This window comes from Eumetopias jubatus, unplaced genomic scaffold, assembly GCF_037043125.1.
Source record: "Eumetopias jubatus isolate StellerSeaLion01/CBP00866 unplaced genomic scaffold, mEumJub1_p1.0 scaffold_8, whole genome shotgun sequence".
NCBI lineage: Eukaryota > Metazoa > Chordata > Mammalia > Carnivora > Otariidae > Eumetopias > Eumetopias jubatus.
The window spans coordinates 9,868,856-9,879,697 of record NW_028274814.1 but is presented as its reverse complement, the minus strand read 5'-3'; the positions used below and the strand labels follow the sequence as shown (position 1 = coordinate 9,879,697).

The window sequence follows — 10,842 nt, the reverse complement described above, 5'->3', positions numbered from 1 at the left end:
AGAAAGCAATTCCATTTAAATAGTGTCCAAAATAATAAAACATTTAGAAATAAATTTAAACAAGGAAGTGAAAGACTAAAAATTAGAAAAATTTGGTAAAAGAAACTAAAGGCCTAAATTAATGGAAAGAAATCCTTAGTTCATGGGGAGGAGGACAGTATTGTTAAAATGTCAATCACACCTAAACCTATAGATTCAACACAATCTTTCTTAACAAAATTCCAGTTGGCCTTTTTTCTTACGAAATGGAAAACCCAACCCTCAACTTCCTGCGGAATTGCAAGGATCCCTGGATAATCCAAACTAATCATGAAAAAGAAGAAAAGAACTGGAGGACTGTGATTTCCACAACAAAGCTACAGCGGTCGAAACAGTGTGGTACTGGCAAATCAACAGACTGGTAGTCTGATGGAAGAGAATTGAGAGTCCAGAAATAAACCCATACGTCTACAGCCAATTGATTTTTGACAAGGATGCCGTATTCCAACCAACTTGGAAAGAACAGTCTCTTCAACACATGGTACTTGGACAACTGGATTTCCTTGTGTGCAAGAATGAATTCCATTTGTGAGTAGAATGACCTCTACTCATACCATATACAAAAATGAACTAAAAGCTGATCCACAACTTAAATATAAGAGCTAAAACCATGAAACTCTTAGAAGGAAACACGGGGAAAATGTGCATGACCTTGGACTTGTCAATGGATTCATAGATGTAACACCAAAAGCATAAGTAGCAAAAAGAAAATGATAAAAGATACATTGGATTTCATCAACATTAAAACTCCTGTGCATTAAAGACATTATCAAAAAAGTGAAGAGACAGTACACGGAAGTGGGAGGAAATATTTACAAATCATTATTATAATTTTTTTTTTGAGAAAGAGAGAAAGGGAGAGATGGCAAGAGCATGAGCAGGGGAGACGGGCGGGCGGGGGGGGGAGTGAAAATCTTAAGTAGGCTCCACACCCAGCACTGAGCCTGACGATGGACTTGATCTCACAACCCTGAGATCATGAGCTGACCTGAAACCAAGAGTTGGGATGCTTAACCAACTGAGCCACCCAGGCACCCCTACAAATCATCTATCTGATAAGGGTTTAATATCCAAAATACACAAAGTACTCATTAACGACGGGACTCAACAACCAAAAGACAAACAACCCAATTAGAAAATGGGCAAAGGACTTGCATAGACATCTCTCCAAAGAAGATAGGCAGATGGCCAATAAGCACATGAAAAGATACTGAACGTCGTCATTAATTAGGGAATTGTAAATCAAGCCACACTTTGCCACTACTAAGATGGCTATAATCAATAAAAGAAAAAGTAACAAGTGTTGGTGAGGATGTGCAGAAATTGGAACCCTTATACATTGCTGGTAGGATATAAAATGGGGTAGCCTCTGTGGCAAGCAGTTTGGCTGTTCTTCAAAGAATTACCATACAACTCACCAATTCAACTCTTAGGTATATACTGAAAGGAATTGAAAACAGGAGCTCAAACAAATATTTGTCCACCAGCATTATTTACAATAGCCAAAAGGTGGAAACATTCCAAGTGCCCATCAACAGATAAGTGGATAAACAGTGCTGTTTATACACGATGAAATATTAGTCAGTCATAAAAAGGAATGAAGTTTTGATGCATGCCACGTCATAGCTGAACCTTGAAAACATTGTGCTAAGTGAAATGAGCCAGTTACAAAAGAACAAATATTGTATGATTCCACTTATATGAAATCTCTAGAACAGGCAAATTCATAGGGATAGAAAGTAGATGAAGGTTAACCGGGCCTGGGGCCGTGGAGGGTTACTGCCTAATGCTTATACAAATTCTGTTTGGGGTGATGGAACATGTTTAGAAACAGATAGTTGTGACGGTTGCACGTTCAATCCAATTCAACGGCTGACAGTGTGAATCTGATTAATGCACTGAAAAATGAATGAAATGATATATTTTATATCTTTTATATGTATTTCATCGCACGCAAATAATTTTTAAAAAGAGTTGAACAACCAGTAAAGCTGTTTTACCTGTAGCATGATGCGATTGCAAATAATATGATTAGCCGGGGCGCCAAGTGCAACAAAGGGATCACCTTCGTAGAAGTTGCTTCAAATTCCAGTTGTCTGGAAAGTGATGTGAAATAGATCACCTGCCACAAAAATATACCCAAGTAAATAACTTTTCACTCCCAATATCTGTGTGTGTTACAAACACTACTGAAACACTATAGCTTATTCATTGAAACAACAGGTTAAAGTTTAGTAAAAGATCAAAATATGTGAACTATGACTTTAGAATAAAGAAGGCAACATAGATTTGCTTCTTCCCACAAATCCCTGGCATGCTTTCCAAAGTTTCTTGCAAAAACCCAAAGTTTGAAACTCCTGACTATACAAAATCTGAGTTCTGTATGAGACCGTGAAGTCATTGACAGCCACAGAAAAGTGTCACTTTTTCTAAATTTTATTAGGTTGTTGTCTTTTACTATTTTAATTGCATTGATATTTCAGAAAGATCTAGCATTCAACGGCTTTTTCCAGTAGTTGTCTCACTTTGACCAGGTTTATTCACAAGTACTAGTAGGCTTGCTGGCTCAACGTTACCGAATAGTTAGCATGTGCCTGGCACTATGCGATCACTTACTCGGAAAATGCTAAGCTAGTTCTGTTCAAAAACAGCATGGAACTTCTGCTTAAAGGTGTTTTTTTTTTTTTTTTTTTTTAATTTTATTTTTTATTTCACTGAAGTCCAAACAAGTTTTGGGGGCTCCCCCAAACAGCAGAGACTTTAACTAAAAGTAGGAATTTCAAAGTCATTTGACTAGGAAACCTGATGGTCAATGTCTCTACGGAACAGACCTACGTTGAGGATGTAGGATTTGTGTTTTCCACCAGAACATTACTAAGGATTTAAGATTTGTGGCATCCTTTGATGTGTTAGATTAAGGACTCTGGACTCTGGATTAAGTACCAAATAGAGTAGAGCACTCCCAGCTTCAAGCCAAGGACTCCCTCAAATAATCAGGGAGTGTTACTGCTATGATCCTTGGAAGAAGTGTCCTTATTCCTCCCACCTTCTCCTGGCCTCCCTATCAAGCCCAGCCACCAGGTACCTGGATCTTCTTCAGGGCCAGACTCGTTTCGATGTTGCTAAATTGGTTCAGGAAATGGATCAACCACATCTTGCTAAGCTCGTTGATCTCTCCATCCTCAGTCTTCAGGTAGTACAGAAGACACATGGCTTTGGCCTTCACGAGTAACTGGTTCCTTACCGACCTCTTGCCTAAAAGGGTTCCTCCAATGGTGCCGGCCAGGTAGATGGGCTGACCTGTTTGGTTGAAGATTGGGAAGGTGATGTGTCTCAGGTCGAGGTTCTTGTTCATCTTCCAGGCAGCCAGGAGTGGGTTGGAGGGCACGCAGAGGCCCTGGTTCTTAGCGCACACCTGACTGTAGCGGATCTGGGTTCCGTTTTCCTCTGTCACATACAGATCCTGTACCATGTCGTCCAGTTTACCAATTTCCTCTAGGATTTCTTGTTCTAGCAGTGAGGCCGTGTTGGAGACTGCCAGAATACAGGCGAAATTGACTTTGGTGCTTTTCCTGGAGATGGAGAAGCGGTAAGAGTCAGCGGTAACATGTCCCTGCACAAAGCGCCGCTCAGCCTTGGCCGGGCTCCCATTGGGGGTGTACTTCTCGAGGTTTTCTTCTAAATCCTTGGGCCAGGGGCGCCTGGGTGGCTCAGTTGGTTAAGCGACTGCCTTCGGCTCAGGTCATGATCCTGGAGTCCCGGTTTCGAGTCTCACATCAGGCTCCCTGCTCAGCAGGGAGTCTGCTTCTCCCTCTGACCCTCCCCCCTCTCATGTGCTCTCTCTCTCTCTCTCTCTCATTCTCTCTCTCAAATAAATTAAAAAAAAAATCTAAAAATAAATAAATCCTTGGGACAGTAAATTGAGGCAGTGCCCAGAGGGGCCGTCAGTAGCATGGGTGCCAGCAGGAAGATCCAGGGGTGCGAGCCCACCTCCCACCCCAGCCTTCCGAAGGCGTGGGAGAGGGTCGCCTCTAGGCAGTTGGTGTGGCAGTGGGGTCTCTCCGACAACTGATTTTCTGACCGGGGAGCCGGCCGACTTGAACGTTCCTGCACTGACACCGACTGAGAATGGGATGCCCGAGGGACTGCACGCTCTGCCCCAAAGCCCAGCTCAGCTCTGCTTCCCGCCTCGCCTCCGCCTCGGGCCAGGCCTCTGGCACCACCGTGGAGGGACTAAGGCTCATTTTCAGCAAGGAAAAGCAACGTTCCCCAACTGGACAGCTGATGAGACCGCAGCTACTGGGGGGAGTAACGGCTTCCTGGAGAAATTCTACCGGAGTCTGTTTGACTTCCAGAAGTTCACGCCTGGGACCTGGAGGTGTGGTTGGGGATCACGTGTTTGTTTGTTTGTTTTTTTTAAGATTTTTATTTATTTGTGAGAGAGAGAGCACAAGCAGGGGGAGCAGTAGAGGGAGAGGGAGAAGCAGGCTCCTCACTGAGCAAGGAGCCCTATGTGGGACTCGATCGCAGGACACTGGGATCATGACCTGAGCCGAAGGCAGATGCTTAACGACTGAGCCACGTAGGCGATCCAGGGATCACGTGTTTTGACCCATAGCCTCACTAGCCCCAAATTTGTCTGGGGCATGCCTGTGCCCTCGGGAGTCTAGTTAACACAGAAACACTTCCTAAAGGTGAGTAAGAGGCGTGCCTGTTCTACAAGACTTACATTTTATTGGGGGAATTTGGTTTGTCCACACACACACACACACACACACACACACACACACGCACGTGTCCTAACCTTTCTGGGATCATCCAGTAACACAGTGATTAGCTAAGGTAAACCTGGTACACTTACTTTATTATTTTTATTAACTACAAAGCTAAAATAGACATTCGCCTTGTAAAAGGTTAGCAGTCAATATGTAGAATGAGAAGTGAGTGTTTATCTTTGGTCTGTTCCACAGTTCCCAGGATGGAGGGACCCCTGTGTTCATGTCACCTTTTTTATGAAAGTCCTCACGTAGCTTTTAACATGCAGGAACTGAAAGGCAGGTGGTAAGCGGTTCCTAGAGTTAGGAGAATTGCTTGCCATGTTTTCCATAGTTGGCAGTCACCTAGCATTAATTGTGATTGTGTTTTTCTGTGGGGAGTTACGGCATTTTACCGAAATCTCCAGATTGTAAGAATACCAAGGCCAAGAGTTTAAGGAAGATACCTTTAACACTATTTTAAAGGAGAAAGTAATAAGAGATACTGTTAAGTTGGCTTTACAGAAAGTCATTGCTTATGAGTGACATTAATAACCACAAGATGGCACATAGTTTCTATTGAATTTTTAAAATTTTTAAAATTTTTTTATTTTTTAAAGATTCTATTTATTTTTTGCCAGAGAGAGAGAGTGAGAGAGGGAACACAAGCAAGGGGGAGCTGCAGAGGGAGAAGGAGAAGCAGGCTTCCCGCTGAGCAGGGAGCCTGACATGGGGCTCGATCCCAAGAGCCTGGGATCATGACCTGAGCCGAAGGCAGACACTTAAGGACTGAACCACCCACCCCGTTTTCTATTTTAAAAAAAGGTAGGGTAAATGGGACCGAGGATTCCTTTTCTCCTTTATCTGCATGTTGCAAGTCCTAGTTATAGCTACATCTGGAGTTTATCCTTGGTGTGCTATAAATCTAGAGGCACCTGTACCACATTTAAATGGAGGAACTGATCTGGGAATTCCTTTTGTTAAACCATACCTACATTATGGAGAGAAATGGCTCAGCTGGTTTCCTAAACATTTAGGATGTAATGTTAGACGAAGGGTGTTCACAAGTATTCTGTAATGTGCAAAACCAAACACAGGACCTCTTACTGCCCATCTTTATGGTATTTCTTTAGCACAGCATCAGCGTGGTTTTTTTTTTTTTTATCCTCAAAACACAACATTCAAAACAAAATTTCTATAATTGCTCATAAATCAGCCACTGTGAAGCACTAAATTCTATAGGAAAATACGTACCTCAAGGTTTGATTTTATCGAGATTTTTCATTCTAGTTCATTGATTCTAGATTATATAATTTTGCTAATCTAGTTATCTAGATTACTAATGTTTGTGTGGGTTTAGAATGTCAATAAAAAATACCACTAATAGTTGTTCCCCACCGGTTTTACTGTATTATTCCATAAAAGGAATTTGGCACTTTTAGAATGAGCTCATCTGCCCTATTTGAGTCGTGAAACCCTTTCTATTGGTTTCAGAGCTCTAGACTAAACCAAGTGCAGCTATAACATGGCCTAGAAGTCACATGTCCTAAGGGACAAGTCTCTGAAGTTTCTTCCTTTCAATTCAGACAACCCTCTGGCCTTAATCTGAGAATTGGGTCTACTTTGTCAGGATAGGATTCTCCATACTTTATAAAATACCTTCTGGATGAGAAGGGGGTGGGTATTGGGAATTCAAGAATACAGTTTAGAACTTAAAATTTTATCTAGTATACTTCTTACCCATCTTCAGTCTAGATAAAATGAAGCAGGCAAAGCATTACCTTTTCTTTTTCTTACACGTTGATTCCATTTTCTTCTGTTCCCAGTCCCTTCTCAAGCCTGTCCAATTTTTTTTCTCTTCCCCCCGTTTCTCCTTTTCTAAGTCCCATTCTCTCAGGTTAGCCAAACTGACTTTGGCATAAATAAAGGGCAGTTGCCCGTATGATTTTATTTCTTATTTAAAAATTTTTTTGCCATTTTTATTTATAGGATGCTTCTCTTTTAAGTCTGTATTTTAGTTACTTGATAATCTGTTTCCCACACTTGAGTATGAGCTCCTCAGACACAAGGACTGCATCTTGTTCATCCCTGTGTTTGATACTCAGAGGACACTCTAATGTTAGTCATAACTGAGGTGGTCCTGCTTGTCTTTCCACAGCTGTAGAAATGATATAATTCAAATACGGCAGACATAAGGGCTGAAATATATCCTGTGGATCCCGTAGGGACTGCTCAGATGCCTGTGTTGTAACTGAGACAGCAGGTATTCTTTTGCATCTTTTCACCTGCCCTATCTTAAGCTTTTTTCCTTTTCCTTTCTGGAATTAAAACAGTATAGCCATTCCTCTTAACTCGCATAATTGTCACAGAGCGTTATGAAGTCACTCAGTTTTCCTTTTCTAGATTGAAATCTAAAGATTTAATAAAACGATTGGCCATTGAGAAGAGGCTCTAACATTGAAATATGAATAATTAAGAAACTGAAGAAAGGACAGCAGCAAGAATTGATCTTGAATGTAGTGATGGGGAAGAAACTTTTTTTTTTTTTTTTTTTTTTGAGAGACAGAAAGAGAGAAAGAAGGAGCAGAAGAAGAGGGAGAGAGAATCCCAAGTACGCTCCATGCCCGGTGCAGAGCCTGACTTGGGACTCCATCTCACAACCCTGAGATCATGACCTGAACCGAAATCAAGAGTAGACACTTACCTGGCTGAGTTACCCAGGTCCCCAATGAATCGTGGCTCCCAGTATTTATGACTTTTCATAGTTCCCTCCCACATTGACTCTGGGTTTAGCCATGTGACTTACTTGGTTCAGTGGGACATTAGCAACTGTGACACAAGCAGAAGGTTGATAAGTACTTGTGCATTTGGGGTTTGACTTCTTGGAAGCAAGAGAACTCAGGTTTTTATGGGCTTGGGGTTCGCAGTGCTGCTGGTAAAACTCTTCGAAGTAGTTACTTTATCATTGACCTTCATTAAATTCCTTTTTATATAATAAGGTGAATTTCTCATTTTTTATACTATAGCGATGCCCAAAAACATGGCTCAGGAAATAGCAGAAGACAAGCTAGAGAATGCTTGAGAGAAAGAAAAATTAAGATTTCCTTAAAGGAATTGTTGGAATTTGGGAGAGCACATTAGACAGAACAGGAAAGCGGAGATCTTGAAGGCCACGCTCAACGTACAGAAAGGGAAACACAGCAACAGTAACCAGACTTGACAGCTGACTGTGGAGGATTTTAAAGGGGGAGGGGGTAATTAAAAATTAATAGGTTAGAGAGAGTGACTAGAGTCTTAAAAAATGAAACGGAGGAAACCAGACTAATGCTCCCAGAGGGAGCACAAATCCACGGGATACCTGAGTAACTGCAGGTGCCCTTGGGGATGTTCCCTTGAAGAACGGGAGAGCTAGTCACAGTGGTTACAAAAAATCTGAGTAGACTTTTAAGTCTAGAACGTGGGCAATTAGATTAGACTCTTTCGCATATTATTAAGTCGGTCTCAAAGTGATGAAGTTATTTAGGGAAAGATTTTCGTATCTCCTGAGCCCTAGGGGACCAAGAATTTCTAGAGTTAAATCTTCTCAAAAGAGAAGCACAGGTAAGAGGAGAAATGCGACAAGGAACCAGGGGCGACGAAAGTGATTGACCCTGGACTTGAAGTCCACTGGGAGAGTATGAATTTATCCAATGGAGGTGAAGGTGGGCAAGATTCGGTAAGCAGTGGGTAATTGGATCATTCAGTAACTCCTTGGCTTTATACTTCTGTCTTATGGGAGCCTTCCCAAAACAAAACTAGAAGACTATGTTAGCAAACCAAATGTCTGAGCCTTAAATCAAGGGGAAATAGTAAAGGGAGAGCACTCAGTGCCACCAAACAGGGCTGCTTACAGGTTTTTTGAGAAGGAAAGGGATCACTCTGAGGGGCAGGATAACATTTCTAAAACTAAGGGAACCTTCTTAAAAAGAGTAGAGCAAATGCAGCCCGGAGGAGCGGGTAGTCTATGTCCTGGATCTCCACCACAGAAAGCAATGTGAGAAAGGGAAGATCTCCTGCCTCCCACTGAAGTGAAGTAAGTTCTTAAGAGTAGAGAAAAATCCAAAAGCTGAAAAAGATTAGTTTTGCTGGGGAGAGAACATGACGGAAGTATTGATCCTTGCTAGACCCCAGGGGGCATAGACTTTAGGAGCATGAATAACAGCTTCTGTTCAGGAATCTACTAAGGGTGACTCTACCGCTGAAATGGATATGGGGACCTCAGCGGAAAGTGACCCTAAGACACAAGTTCTAGGGCCCACATAAGTTCTGCTCAAACAGGACTAGACAGAATCCACACTCAACCCAGGAGTGCATGGTCTACATGGCCAGTGGAAATTAAGCGGTTTTGGATATTTTTCAAGAAATTATGGCATCCTGGTTAAAAGTATGGACGGACTTTGAGGCTAATGTGCCTGGGTTCACATCCCAGCTCTACCTCTTACTACCTGTGTGATTTTGGGCAAGTTACTTAACCTCTCTCTGTCACATTTTCCACTTGTCAAATGGAGAAGATAATACCTTGCTATTGGGGTTCTTAGGATTAAATTATTGAATACACGTGAAATTATTTAAAACATGAAATTCAGTAAGGGCTATTATTATTAGAAATATTTTCACCACTGAGTGGGATTTTTTGTTTGTTTTAGTTTTGTACCTTTATGAAGGTAAGGAAAGTTTGCTACAAAGTTGCTTTTTCATGATGGAGTTAAATTTTTATCAAATCATGTGAGTTAATCTATTGGGAAGAACCTATGGAGTCTCTCCATCTATGTATGTGGCAAATGGTATTATTGTTTTTTAATCTTGGGAAAAAAATGCTTGAAAACCCTAAATGTCAGAATATAATGTGGGTTCCATCTGCTAACTTTTATATAGCAATACTGCACTCATGTTGAGGTGAGATTGGCCTCTAATTTTCTTTTATGGTCCAATTTGGTTAACAAGCCTTATAAGGGTAATTTTCTCTCTTTTTCTATTCTCTGCAAAAGTTTATATAAGATAGAAATAACCTGTTTCTTTTCCCCCCTCTTTTTCTTTATTTTATTTTATTTTTCCACCATGATAAGTGTACTCTTTAATCCGCACCACCTGTTTCACCCACCCCCCCCTCCCCACTGGTAACCATCAATTTATTCTCATAGTTAAGACTCTCTTTCTTGGTTTGTCTCTCTCTCTCTCTCTCTCTCTTTTTTTCCTTTGCTGGTTTCTTTTGTTTCTAAAATTCTACCTGTGAGTGAAATCATATGGTATTTGTATTTCTCTGACTGACTTATTTTGCTTTGCTTAACATTATACTCTCTAGCTCCATCCATGCCGTTGCAAATGGCGAGATTTCATTCCTTTTTATAACTGAATAATATTCCATTGTGTGTGTGTGTGTGTGTGTGTGTGTGTGTGTGTGTGTACACTCATACCACTTCTTTATCCATTCATCTGTTGATGGACATTGGGCTGCTTCCGTATTTTGGCTATTGTAAATAATGCTGCAGTAAACATAGGAATGCATGTATCCTTTTGAATTAGTGCTTTTGTGTTTTGAGGGAAATACCCAGTAGTACAATTACTGGATCAAAGGGTAGTTCTGTTGTTTCACCGTTGATTATGATGTTGACTGTGGATTTTTCATATAAGTTCTTTATTATGTTGAGGTATAGTCCCTGTAGACCTACTTAACAGAGAGTTTTTATCATGCATGGATGTTGTACTTTGTTGAATGGGTTTTCTGCATCTATTGAAATGATCATATGGTTTTTATCCTTTCTCTCAGTGATGTGACATATCATGTTGATTGTTCTGGGACTGTTGAACCACCCTTGCATCCTGGGAATAAATCCCACTCGATTGTGGTGTATGATTTTTTTATTAACATACTGTTGGATTCAGTTTGCTAATATTTTGTTGAGGACTTTTGCATGAGAGATACTGGCCTGTGTTCTCTTTTTTGTAGTGTCTTTGTCTGGTTTTGGTATCAGGGTGATATTGGCCTCATCAGAATGAATTTGGAAGTTTT

General features: G+C 41.0%; 1 pseudogene; it reads right to left on the bottom strand.

Moving 5' to 3' along the window:
- Nucleotides 1-3,103: 3,103 nt before the first annotated feature.
- LOC148163651 (patched domain-containing protein 3 pseudogene) lies at nucleotides 3,104-4,283 on the bottom strand (annotated as a pseudogene).
- Nucleotides 4,284-10,842: the final 6,559 nt, after the last annotated feature.